The 13,395-nt window shown below is 40.2% G+C and overlaps 1 protein-coding gene across 1 annotated transcript in view; it reads left to right on the top strand.

Annotated features, from left to right (window-relative positions):
- Positions 1-13,395, top strand: part of LOC121441872 (putative Polycomb group protein ASXL3) — a 147,948-nt gene that overhangs the window by 77,393 nt on the left and 57,160 nt on the right. The gene's annotated exons all lie outside the window — the stretch shown is intronic.

Genomic DNA, 13,395 nt, shown 5'->3' with positions numbered 1-13,395 from the left:
AGTAACTTCGATAGTTTCTATATGTTTTAGTTTTGTACTAACTTGACTACCTCTTTTTATATAAATTTCATTTTGATAACTAATAGTTTGTTCAAATTCCTACATATTTCTTTAATACATTCATCTTTTCAGAAAGATTAATTTGACTTCAGATACATTTTATTGGGGGTTGCCATTGTCGAACCAAAGAATTCATAATCTTTTATTGTGACTCTGATATATTTTAGACGCTTTAAGGTGGTAGACAGTAAATGCTTAATCAGTGCTCACGTCATGAATGATTAAATGCACTCTACTTGGGTACATGTTCTTTTGATGAATTACCAAAGCATGAGGATAAATGGACAAGCTTAGACTAAGAGAAGCTCACAGAGCTTTTCTAAGCACAGATGCAAACTTAATAGTCTTTCTTTAGCCTGCAAATACAGACAGAATTGGAATAAAATGGGTAGGAAATTAGGGAGAACAAAAATACAGAATTACAAAATCAAGAGTTAACTAACTTCTGGCAGTCTTATAAGAAGAACAGTAGAAATGACTATGTAAAGGCATTAGAAATAGAGTCTGGAAAATTCCTTTAGTATCTGTCATCAGATACCTTGAAGTTTTTGAGTAGAGGGTAATCTACTGCTTTTGAAGACTTTGTTAGGTAACATTTCTCCCCTCATTATTAGTGTATTCTGATTGTACAAAATAATGTTTTCCCTTATTTAATTTCCATATGCGTGTGTAATAGCATTTATCATATACATGCTCTTGTCATCTGTCAGATCCTTGACCCACCTCTTGCTGGCCGGCTTTCTGTTTGCAAAGAGTCTCCCTTCTATCTCATGTCGTTCTAAGAGCACTACTTTTTTTTTTAACTTTTTTTTTTATTGAGAAAAGAAAAAAAAACAAATTTCCTCCTCCTCCCAGCCTCCCATTTCCCTCCCCCTCCTCCCACCCTTCTCCCCCTCCCCCCACTCCTCTCCCCCTCCCTCTCCAGCCCAAAGAGCAGTCAGATTTCCCTGCCCTGTGGTAAGTCCTAGGTCCTCCCCCCTCCGTGCATTTCTAGGAAGATGAACATCCAAACTGGCTAGGCTCCCACAAAGCCAGCACATTACGTAGCTTCAAAACCCCGTGCCATTGTCCTTGGGTTCTCATCAGCCCTCATTGTTCGCCATGCTCAGAGAGTCCAGTTTTATCCCATGCTTTTTCAGTCACAGTTCAGCTGGCCTTGGTGAGCTCCCAATAGATCAGCTCCACTGTCTCAGTGGGTGGGTGCTCCCCTCGTGGTCCCGACTTCTTTGCTCATGTTCTCCCTCCTTCTGCTCCTCATCGGGACCTTGGGAGCTCAGTCCAGTGCTCCAGTGTGGGTCTCTGTCTCTGTCTCCATCCATCACCAGATGAAGGTTCTATGATGATATGCAAGATATTCGTCAGTATTGCTCTAGGATAGGGTCATTTCAGGTTCCCCATCCTCAGCTGCCCAAGGAACTAACTGGGGACCTCGGCTTGGGTATCTGGGAGCCACTCTAGGTTCAAGTCTCTTGCCAACCCTAAGGTGGCTCCCTTAACTAAGAATTGTGCTTCTGTGCTCCCCTATCCAACCTTCCTTTATCCCAATCCTCCTTTTTCCCCAAGTTCCCCCCATTCTCCCCTTCTCCCTTTACTCTCCCCATCTCCCCTTACCACCATCCCACCCCACCCCCAAGATCTCAATTTTCTCCCCGGCAATTTTGTCTACTTCCCATAGCCAAGAGGGCAACTATATGCTTTTCCTTTGGTTCACCTTCTTACTTAGCTTCTTTGGGATCACCAAGTGTAGACTCCGTGACCCTTGTTTATGGCTAGAAACCAATTATGAGTGAGTACATCCCATGTTCATCTTTTTGGGTCTGGGATACCTCACTCAGGATAGTGTTTTCTATTTCCATCCATTTGCATGCAAAATTTGAGAAGTCATTGTTTTTTAACGCAGCATAGTACTCTAATGTGTAGATATTCCACACTTTCTTCATCCATTCTTCTATTGAAGGGCATCTAGGTTGTTTCCAGGTTCTGGCTATTACAAATAATACTGCTATGAACATAGTTGAACAAATGCTTTTGTCATGTGATAGGGCATCTCTTGGGTATATTCCCAGGAGTGGTATTGCTGGGTCCAGGGGTAAGTTGATCCCGAATTTCCTGAGAAACCGAAACACCGATTTCCAAAGTGGTTGCACAAGATTGCATTCCCACCAGCAATGGATGAGTGTTCCCCTTCCTCCACAGCCTCTCCAGCAAAGGCTATCATTGGAGTTTTTTATTTTAGCCATTCTGACAGGTGTAAGATGATATCTCAAAGTTGTTTTGATTTGCATTTCCCTGATTGCTAAGGAGGTTGAGCATGACCTTAAGTGTCTTTTGGCCATTTGAACTTCCTCTGCTGAGAATTCTCTGTTCAGTTCAGTGCCCCATTTTTTAATTGGGTTAATTAGCATTTTAAAGTCTAGTTTCCTGAGTTCTCTATATATTTTGGAGATGAGACCTTTGTCTGTTGCGGGGTTGGTGAAGATCTTCTCCCAGTCAGTAGGTTGCCTATTTGTCTTGGTGACAGTGTCCTTTGCTTTACAGAAGCTTCTCAGTTTTAGTAGGTCCCATTTATTCAATGTTGCCCTTAAAGTCTGTGCTGTTGGGGTTACACATAGGAAGCGATCTCCTGTGCCCATCTCCTGTAGGGTACTTCCCACTTTCTCTTCTATCAGGTTCACAGTGTTCTGACTGATAGTGAGGTCTTTAATCCATTTGGACTTGAGTTTTCTGCATGGTGATAGATATGGGTCTATTTTCATTCTTCTACAGGTTGACATCCAGTTATGCCAGCACCATTTGTTAAAAATGCTTTCTTTCTTCCATTGTATACTTTTGGCTCCTTTATCAAAAATGAGGTGTTCATAGGTTTGTGGGTTAAAATTCGGGTCTTCTATACGATTCCATTGGTCAACTTCTCTGTTTTTATGCCAGTACCACACTGTTTTCATCACTGTAGCTCTGTAATAGAGTTTGAAGTCAGGGATGGTAATGCCTCCAGACAATCCTTTATTGTATAGGATTGTTTTGGCTATCCTGGGTTTTTTGTTTTTCCATATAAAGTTGATTATTGTCCTCTCAAGATCTGTGAAGAATTTTGATGGGACCCTGATGGGGATTGCATTGAATCTATAAATTGCCTTTGGTAGAATTGCCATTTTTACTATGTTGATCCTCCCAATCCAAGAGCAAGGAAGGTCCTTCCATTTTCTGGTATACTCCTCAATTTCTTTCTTCAATGCCTTAAAGTTCTTGTCAAATAGATCTTTCACTTCCTTGGTCAGAGTTACCCCAAGATATTTTATGCTGTTTGTGGCTATTGTGAAAGGTGAAGCTTCTCTGATTTCCCTCTCTGCTTCCATATCCTTTGTGTATAAGAGGGAAACTGATATTTTGGAGTTTATTTTGTATCCTGCCACATTACTAAAGGTGTTTATCAGCTGTAAAAGTTCTTTGGTGGAGTTTTTGGGGTCGCTTATGTACACTATCATATCATCTGCAAATAACGAAAGTTTAACTTTTTCCTTTCCAATTCGAATCCCTTTGATCCCCTTATGTTGTCTTATTGCTATTGCTAGAACTTCAAGTACTATATTGAAGAGGTATGGCGAGAGTGGACAGCCTTGTCGTGTTCCTGAGTTTAGTGGGATGGCTTCTACTTTTTAAGAATGTAATTTCTCAGTACTGCGAAGGAATGCCAAGCATGGGAAACATGAGAGCAGAAATAATCAGTACACTATTTTAGTTCCCAAAGTGGAAGAATGGAGAGTTTGAGGGGGATTGGCACTGAAATTAAAAATGAAGAAATTATCATCATTGTTATTCTTGTTCTTGTGCTCTTCCTCCTTTTCCTCCTCCTCCCCCTCCTCCTCTCCCTCCTCCTTTTTCTTGACCTCTTCCTCTACCTCCTCAAAAATATATAATTTCAGTTTTGATTCATAACCTTTGAAGGAAGTTTTAGGGAGGAACCATGGATAGTCATTTTATTTGTTTGTTTGAGAATGGAATTCAGGAGTCAAGAAAAACTTTGGAAATTTATTTATTAGCATATACAGTTATTTTTTCCACTTGGTCATAGATGTGATTTATCTTGTTTACAGTAAGGTGTAGCATACACCACATCCACAGTAAGTACTGGTGAAATAAATAACAAATTGTCTTAGATTTAACCAAGGATGTACTAACCCAAGAGACCATGGTGTGAGCCTGATATTTTATTCAAGCTACAGCAGTTTCTCTTACTCCATTTATTTCTGAGCTACTGTAAGAAAGAAATATAGATGAATTTGGCACAATACCCATTCGTGAATAACATTTAGCCCTTTGGGAGATTATTTATTCAGAAATATTTACAGAGCATGCATTGAGTGTTGCTTACTTGATGAATGACGAAACTATATGTGATTTATTTGTGTGGGTCGGCGTAACAGCAGAAAACCTCACATTGTAATGCAATGCCCTTTCTTTATAATTAAGGAAAAAGATTAATGGATGTATAGGTCTACACCAAATTTAGCAAGATGACTGGGGCACATAAGTGTCAAAACAGAAGCATAAAGTCCTCTAAAGTCACTGAAAATGGAAACAGTTAACCCAAATGCACTCTGTAGTAGGGACAAGCGGTGAGGTTAAGCCTAAAGCACTGGAAAGCGCTTTTAAAGTAACAAGCATCCTCCAGAAGGAGAATGTGGCATTTGCAAACTGCCCACCCAACTTTCCAGTAGATTCTGTCCTTCATTGTGACTGACATTGTCCAGAGAGCAATCTAGGAGACCATGAAGAAGGACACCTTACCCTGCAAACGTTAAGTCCTGGTTGCAGGCTAAATAGATTTTTGGAATTTTATGTGAAACTGGTGGTAGCCATCAAAGGTTTTTCAATATGGTACTGCTCTCTGAGTTTATCTTTAAAGTTTCCAAATTGCTACAACCTGGACTAGTATAAGCGGGGAAGGCAGAGGAATGCAATCTGATTGCGTCAGTTTATTTGGGCCCATGAAAGATCTATAATTATATAAAATCCCTTGGAGTTTTATTGGATAAAGACTCCTACCCAAAGCTTGAAATTCCTAACTCTCATGTTTTGCTTCCCTGAATATTCCAAATTTATGCCTCATTACCAATCTAAAACAACCCTGTAGGATCCCTATCCTTGGAGTTCATTACCTGATTGCATCCTTAAATACAAAAAGCTAAGTTTTATCTTGCCACTGCCAGCTGCCATGAAGTCACCTCTTCATCCCCGTGCCCTTCTGCGTTTCCCCCACCCTGTTCATAGACCTGTTTGTCTCCAATCATAATTTAATCACTTCTAATTGTTTTATTACGTTGTTACATCTAGTTGACATTTGAATTTACTCTTCATATCGTATACTGCAAGCAACAGAAAATCCATCTAAACTGACTTAAGCTTTAAGGGGATTTATTGGTTCTGGTATGTAAGATAACAGGTGTTAGTGCATTGTGGCATGCTTTTGGTTATTGATCTTGGGGTTCAGTTATTGTGAAGGAGCCATTGCACTATTTGGCTATGTAAATTTTGTAAAATAGTTGATGTTTTAAATATGTGTCCCATTGTGATAGGATCACTATCTGAATAAAAAAAATGAGTGTTTACCTCTTGTCACACTTTAATGGGAAGAATACATATATCCCAGTATTTAGAACAAAACACCAAGATTCACATTCATGGTTGCTGCTGAGGTCACCTGATCTCTTATCCAATCATGAATGCCGTCAAGAGAATGAAAAACACAGAAAGGATTGAGCTAATGAGAGCTTGCTCTTTGAACAATGTTTTTACCGCTACTGCCATGAAGTTCTACACTTGTTTTAGGGTCAGAGACACATTGAAGTTCTGTTTCTAAGTTGCATTAGAGGGTACACAGTAGGGATGAATAGATGCTTGCTACATAACTAACCATACCCTCAGAAGAGAGGGTAGATTGAGTTTGCTTTTGTAATACATTGGATTCAGACACTTCCTCTATATGAAAGGGGTTCTGTCTTCAGCTTGAGACTCTAGGTGTTGAATTGGGTTAAGTTGACAGAATTATTTATGTAAACTCTGACATGCAATGACAATGGGAGGTATCTTAGTCTCTACAGGGGAAACTGCATATTGAAGGATGTTCATAGAAAGAGTAAGGGAAGGCATGGGGCATGGAGAACCTCTTCAATGTAGAGGTTATAGTTAGATGGACGGAAGGAGGGTAAGAGGTGGGAACTAGAGACTATTAGCATTTTGAAGTACAGGTAAAGGAGGCTCTCCACTGTTACACCCAGAAACCTGAAGAATTCACCCTAGACTTTTACAGACCGTGAATCCGAGCAAATTAGGATTTGTGAATTGAATTCTGCAAAGATGTCAGAACTAGCTGGTTTATGAAAAAGAGTTGGGGATTGTATCAAAGATACCAGAATATAGGCTGCAGCAGGAGGATGAGGAGGAAAAACTGAGATCAGAATAAAGCAGGACTCGAAGGAGATTTTCTGCCCATTGTTTTTACTTGTCATACATAGGAATATATAGGATTGTGTTAAATTTCTGGATATTTGATAGCATAAAAATGGATCCTGGAAAGTGGTATATCTTTACTGTAAACAAAATTAAGTTTGAGACTCCTGGGCCACCTCTGTGGAGGAATGGGGCCCCACCCAAGATCATACAACTTTATGACTTAAGGATGGGGGGGTCACTGACAGTTTAAAATAATATTTATATATGATGGAAATCTTAACTCTGTGTGGCAAGCCTTTGCAACAGGCTTTAATTGTGCTAGAGTTCTTATTTGAACTAGGGAGAGGCTTCTATTGGATTCTGGGTTGAGGAGGTTCCTCCCACTTCTTATATGCAGTTTATAACCATACCACCCCGAATGAGCCCAGTCTTGGTCATTCTCATACCTCTGGAATTTTCCTGACTTTATATCCTCTCTCAGGACCAAGAAGGGGGATCCTTGGTTTTTCTTTCAGCTCCATGCCTTCACCCTCATTTTCTCTGATTTTCCTCAAAGGTAAACCTTAGAACAAAGACTGCAGTCCTCCCAGGGTTGTTACATTCCCTTCCTCCCTTTCTTCCTTGCCCTCTTCTCTGTCTTATCCTTTATAACCCTCTGCATCTTCCTCTTTTCTTCATTCTCTTCCTTTCTTCCTTCTTCTCTTTCTCCTTCCATTCCTTCTTCTCTAGTCTCTAAAATAGCCATAAGCGCTTAGAAGGTACGTTTCAGAGTGTTTCTGGGCTGGTGATTTACTCTTCCTCCCACCCAATCTGTTAGGATATTGCAGTTAGTGGAGTCTATATGACAGCAAAGCAGAAAGGACTGTTTAGGCAGAAGAAGATGAGTAGGGAGAGGTGAGGAAGAGAAGAGATGAGACCAGTGGGAGCTGGACCAAAAGTACAGTGGCATATATGTATAATAAAAATACAGAAATGAGTTCTTCCGTACCGTAGACCTAGTGTAAGCAGTGGAGATCAGAGGATTAGAAGCAATGATTTCTTTGTGATTTGAATCCTACTCAAATTTAGCCAGGACTCCCGGTGAGATCTCTTTGATCTACAAGATCACGTACAGACCCATAACTATATTGAGTGTAGCTGTTGCTCTCCTCTGTCTGCAGTTGACATTAGTCTTCTCATGATACCTTTGAAGACTGTAAGCAAATCTGGGCTGGTATAGTATTTCCTTGTGATCAGATTTAGATTACAGACTTTGGAAACAGGCAATAAATGAATCTGGGTTCTTGCATACTGCTGCCCAGTTTCCCTAATGAAAAACTTACTGCTTCCCTCTTTGAAATTAAATAGTATTTTTGAGGAAGTTAATTTTAGCCATGTAAATATCCTGTTGCTCTTCAAACATCCCACTTACTAATTCGTACTTGTACAACTTTGTGGCTTTCTGTTTTTAATAGGTTATTATGCTTAAATTATCCCATGTCCGGGGAGTAGAAGATCATTAAAAGGGATTCTGGGCTCTTAGCCCTGTCCCTATTATTATCTGATCTCTTCCTTACTATGAAGCATACCAAGGTCAAGGTGGTCCAGTTTCATTTTGTACATTCTTGGTACCTGTCCAGGATGAACCCTACCACCAGGAGACCAGGCTTTCCTTTAGTGCAAGCTGGAATCCAGAAATCCAGATTTCATCACTGGTGTGCTCTACAGATGGGGCATTGCTTCTCCCAGATCTGGGAAAGATTTGGGAACTACAACTAGACACAAAATACATATGTTCCTGCACACATGTGGGACCATCTCTTTACCTCTGCATTGACTTCAGGAGCATCATGTAGAGAAGTATGAATCTGGTATGTGACCAGTACAAAATCCACATCTACATCTCTCTCTAGATGTAGCTTTCTATCTTGCAAAGCATGAATTCAGACTGATCTAATTTAAACTGGTTCATTTTAGTGTTACTCTTTCAAGCTGTCTCTCTTCTCTGATAGTGAGTAAATTATATGTAATATATTTAAGTACTTGATGTCATCTTTGTATAGGCAGTCATTGTTCTGCACTAACCAGGTAACCTTCCCATGTTGATCAGTCCTTGGCACAGCAAGGCCCTGACTTGAGGACAGGCCCTACCACCTATTCACCTACCTCATCTGGCCCCTTCTCTGTCCTAACCAGCTACACGTCAGGACACTCCTCCATGCAGGTACTTCCTCACCAACCCCAAATTTGAAACTTTGGTCCAAGTGCATTCTTTACTGACCTTCCCCCACCCCACTGCATTATGTTCTGTTCTGTTGCCACACTGGCCCCTCACCTTACTATACACACACACACACACACACACACACACACACACACACACACACAGTCACTCACTCATATATACATAGACACATAGAGGGGGTGTCTATCAATCTAAACTTCAGGCCAGAATTATTCAGAACGTAAGAGGCCTATGTTTCCTGGTTGTTTGGGAGCCACAGTGGTGAAGTAAATAAAGAAGAATGAATCTAATCCCTATACCTTCCCTATATGACCAGTACAGGTGGTATTCTTTGTCCATTCCTGAAGGTAGGTCCTCACCACAGACCCTTCTCTGTGCAGAGTTCAGGAAGCATCTCCTCTAACCACATCAAGGCACCATGGCATTCTATTAGTCCTGGCTTACTGTACCGTCTTCTGTGAGTTTTCTGCCTCTTGTCTGTGACTCTGCAAACCTTGGATTCAGTATTCTCTCATCTATAGTTCAACCTTGAACAAAATGAACTATCTGTGCTTGCTGGTACTCTTGATGGATAGACCTCTTAGGTGTATGGGTTGCTGGCTACTGAGCCCAGGACCTCACACATGTCAGGCAGATGTGCCGCACTGAGCTGTACTTTCAGGTACTTGACAGGCTTTTTTATTTATTTATTTATTTTGGTGTGAAGTTGAATTATTTGGCCGTAAGCCAATCCTAGCTTTTGGAGTAGGCATAGGTTATATATAATTCAAATAATTATTCAACCAATGTTAATTTGATATTTATTTATGTATGAGGCTCTGCTAAGCACTGATGACTTAATGTTTAATAGTCATATTTCTTGTCCTGAGAGAGATGGAAAAGTCTGTTATCATGAACTTAGGCTACATTGGTATTGTATGTATCCTGCAATGGGAACCTAAAGGAACTAATTATTGTCGGTGGATAGAGGGGCCTAGAAAGAGATATGTATGTATCAAGCAAAGAATCATGGAGAAAGTCCCAAACAGAGGCAAAAATATATGTCAGCAATAGTACTGAGCACTTACAATGCTCAGCTTTCCATATATGCAATCATTAGGCCTTACAATAAAGCTTTACATAGTGTCATTTATCCCCAGCTCCTACACTTGAAACTCAAGGGTCAAAGGCAAGAACCAGAACATTTTAACTTCTTCCAAGTACAATTATGGGAGTCAAATTCTGAAGACCAGATAATCCAACCCCAAGTTCATGGTATTTCCCCTCAGGGTCTTCCATGACCCCAGTAAATAAAGCAGAGAAGGTAATGAGGTCTAGCTGTACCTGGGAAGGTGGGGAGATCAGGTGAGGACCTTGAGCTATGAAGTTAAGTTGGAAGAATGTCTTCAGAAAGATATAGGGGTCCCTAAACAGCTTAAATTAAACCAGGATTTTTTCATGAGGCATGGCATGAATAGGTTTACATTTAGAGCATTGGAAGAGAAGCAAGGGAATAGAGGATTGAGGTCCCCACCCACTGTTGTGTTAGGCCATCTTCCTTTTGTTGCTCAGGCAGTAAGCCTGGGCTCTCTCTTATGCCTTTACTGTCATCTTTGATCAGGGGAGCTCACTCTCACCCGTCAGAATCCAACATTACTGCATTACAAAGGACTTTGTTTTTCAACTAAATTTGTTTTTTTAACAATTCCACTTCTACATAATACAATCTGGTCCCTCTTATCACCCCACACTTTTCTTATCTCTTTCAGATCTGTTATCCCTGACTTCCCTACAGGTTCTTTCCCCATGTTCATGAATTTTGCCTTGTTTGGTGACTCAACCCATTAAGTTTCCCAAGGGCCATCTGAGTGACTATAAATATGAAACTATTCTCAGTGGTTGAACATCTATGGATTCTGACTCCCCTCCCCAGGAATCCATCAGTAGCCAAGAATTTAGCAGGTAGAGGATTAGCCCTATTATAAGCCCTCGCTTTATCCACAGCTGTTAACATTGAGCAGGCCTGATATAAGCAACCACATGCTGTGACATCATGATTTCAATGGTTATATTATGGTTAGAAGATAAAATTTTGCATGTACATCACTTTTTTGATTGATTTGCCCTTTAAAGTGGCCTCTTTAGTTCTGTCATATGTTTCTGTTTATTTTCTTCCAAATGTGCATTATATGGCTTCATTTGCATAAAGATTCCAAAATAATGTCTTTATATGTTTAATGTGTGTGGCACTTAAAAAGAGGGTCAGTAAATAAGGATGGCTGGATGGGTAAATGAACTAAAGGAAGAATAGATTGATGAATACGTGGGTAGATTAATGAATGAAAGAACTAGGTGAATTAAAATAGGAACAACTAGATGTGTGAATGGGTAGATTAATGAATAACTAGGTGAAGGAATGAAATGAACAACTTTGGCCAAAGATATTACAGGATTTAAAAATAACTAGATTCATAAGGTAGAGAACTAGATTAGTTGATCTGCTGTAACATACTATAACAGACCAAGAGTCTCAAAGAATCAAAGGAAAATCTTTTCTCATGGTTCTGGAGGCTGGAAGAACTGGTATATGATTCTCCAATACCTCTTACTGTCCTTGGTGCACAGATCAGCCTTCATGGTGAGAATGTTCTCCATCATTTCTTCTGCTTCTGAAGGTGAAGTGATACTAGACTAGAAAAATCTTCTTGGTGCCCTCAACAACACTGAGAGACCAGTCCCAAATAAAAATCACATTGTGGGGATGGAGAGATGACTCAGTGGTCCTCAGTACTTGCTGTACCACCAGAGGACTTGAGCTCAGAATCCAACACTCACACTGGGTAGCAATTCCAGATCCAGGGCATCCAGTGCCTTCTTTCTTCTCCTCTGCAAGCAGCTGCACACACAAGACAGGCACAGATATAGAAATGCATAAATGCAAATAAAAGTCTTTAATTAAACAATAGTCACATTGTGATTATAACCTCGGCAATTTTAGAAAAAATTTTTTGAACATTTACTAATTGGATTGAGCGAAGAAGAGTTTAAGGATATCAGATATGACTTCTTATATAATTGAGAAAGTAGGCTTCAACATGTTTTGGCCTAAATAATGAGATTACTGATGAGGGAAATTAAAAATAGAAGAGATATTTCTATTTATTGACCAAAGTTTTAGAATTCAAGGAGGCTGGATTATGAAGGAAAGGAAAATAAATCCTATATGTATGAGTAAACCTAGATCTCAACAGGTATTACAAAAGTTCTGTTCTATAATTCCACATGTCCTCTCTCCAGGCTTTCTTTCTTTATTTATCTTTAGACAGTCTGGATTTGGGAGTTCAGACTGGTTTTGAATTTGTGATCCTTTGGCTTCAGCCTCCCAGTAAGAGCTGAGATTATAGCTTGTAACACAAGGGCCGCTAAAGAGAGGCTGATAAGGAAAGTATGTTTGTATGTGTGAGAGTGTGTGTATGTTTGCATGTGTGTGCACATGCATGTTCTTGCATGAACATGCATAATGCATGCATGTGCTGATTCCTGAGATCAAAGAGGATCAGGAAAAACAGTGCTGACATAATTAAGTGTAGAAGTGCAGTGCAAAGTGATTCTGTCTTCTCAGAGCGTGGAGATGTGTGGTAAGGCAGCATGGTGGGCCAGCATAAGGATTTAGTGTCCCAGAGGAATTGACAACTGAGGCCAAATGGTGGTTGACAAAGCTCTTCCCCTTACCTGTTTTCACCCCAACAATGCTAAATAATTTCTTTGCAGTTACCGTGGTAACAGATGTGCCAGAACTTGGGTTTCTCCAGACTAATACAGTTTTCTACATCTCAATGACTTTGTGGTGGGAGAGGGGCAATTTGTGAGATTCCTGACTGACTACGGGGCTCAGGCTAGTAAGGTTGAAAGGGTGGAACTGTACCAAATGAAAGTGTGGGAAGAAGAAACTGTAGGTTTCGAGGAAGAAAAGTATGTTAACTGTGAAGTGTCAACGTGCAGAACAGTACAGTTTGAACATGATCAAATAGATAAACATAAATCACAGTTCTTCTTTTCAGTCACATTAACTTTGATTCTGACATCAAGGGAGAAAAACCCAGAGGGTCAGGGTGGTATTACCAGGGAAAATGAAGAAATAGAAGTCACCCACCCTTCATCCAGTTCTCACATGAAAACAAAATCTCCATAATCTCAGTGCTTGGCTCTTTGACCAACTGTGCATATCTTTCTCTCTCTCTCTCTCTCTCTCTCTCTCTCTCTCTCTCTCTCTCTCCCTCTCTCTCTCTCTCTTCCTCCCTCCCTTTCCTCCTCTTCCTCCGTCCTTCCTTCCCTCCCTCCATCCCTTTCTCTGCAGATGTGTGGGAGACTTTATAGAGACTCCCTGATGATTCATGGCAAATCTTCCTTTAAGAATGTGCACTTTATCAATGTATCTACATAGAACAATTTTGTGACCTTTTAAAAATATATGACAGCTGGTGGAATAAATGTCACCTAAAGTGGAGTCATATTTAGCCTTTTATTACACTTTTAAATTGAAGCTTACTGATGAATAGGTTGTTGTCATTCCTGTCACCTGACTCATATTTAAGTGATGATCTTCACCGTCTCCATTTGATGGCATCGGGGCACCAAGGGCTGTCTACAAATCTTTGTTAGACCATCCCCCAGTGGCA

This window comes from Microtus oregoni, unplaced genomic scaffold (genome assembly GCF_018167655.1).
Source record: "Microtus oregoni isolate MIOR12 unplaced genomic scaffold, Mior012 000082F_ref0000272, whole genome shotgun sequence".
Classification (NCBI taxonomy): Eukaryota; Metazoa; Chordata; class Mammalia; order Rodentia; family Cricetidae; genus Microtus; species Microtus oregoni.
Note: the sequence above shows the minus strand (reverse complement) of the source record. Positions and strands in the feature narration are given on the sequence as shown.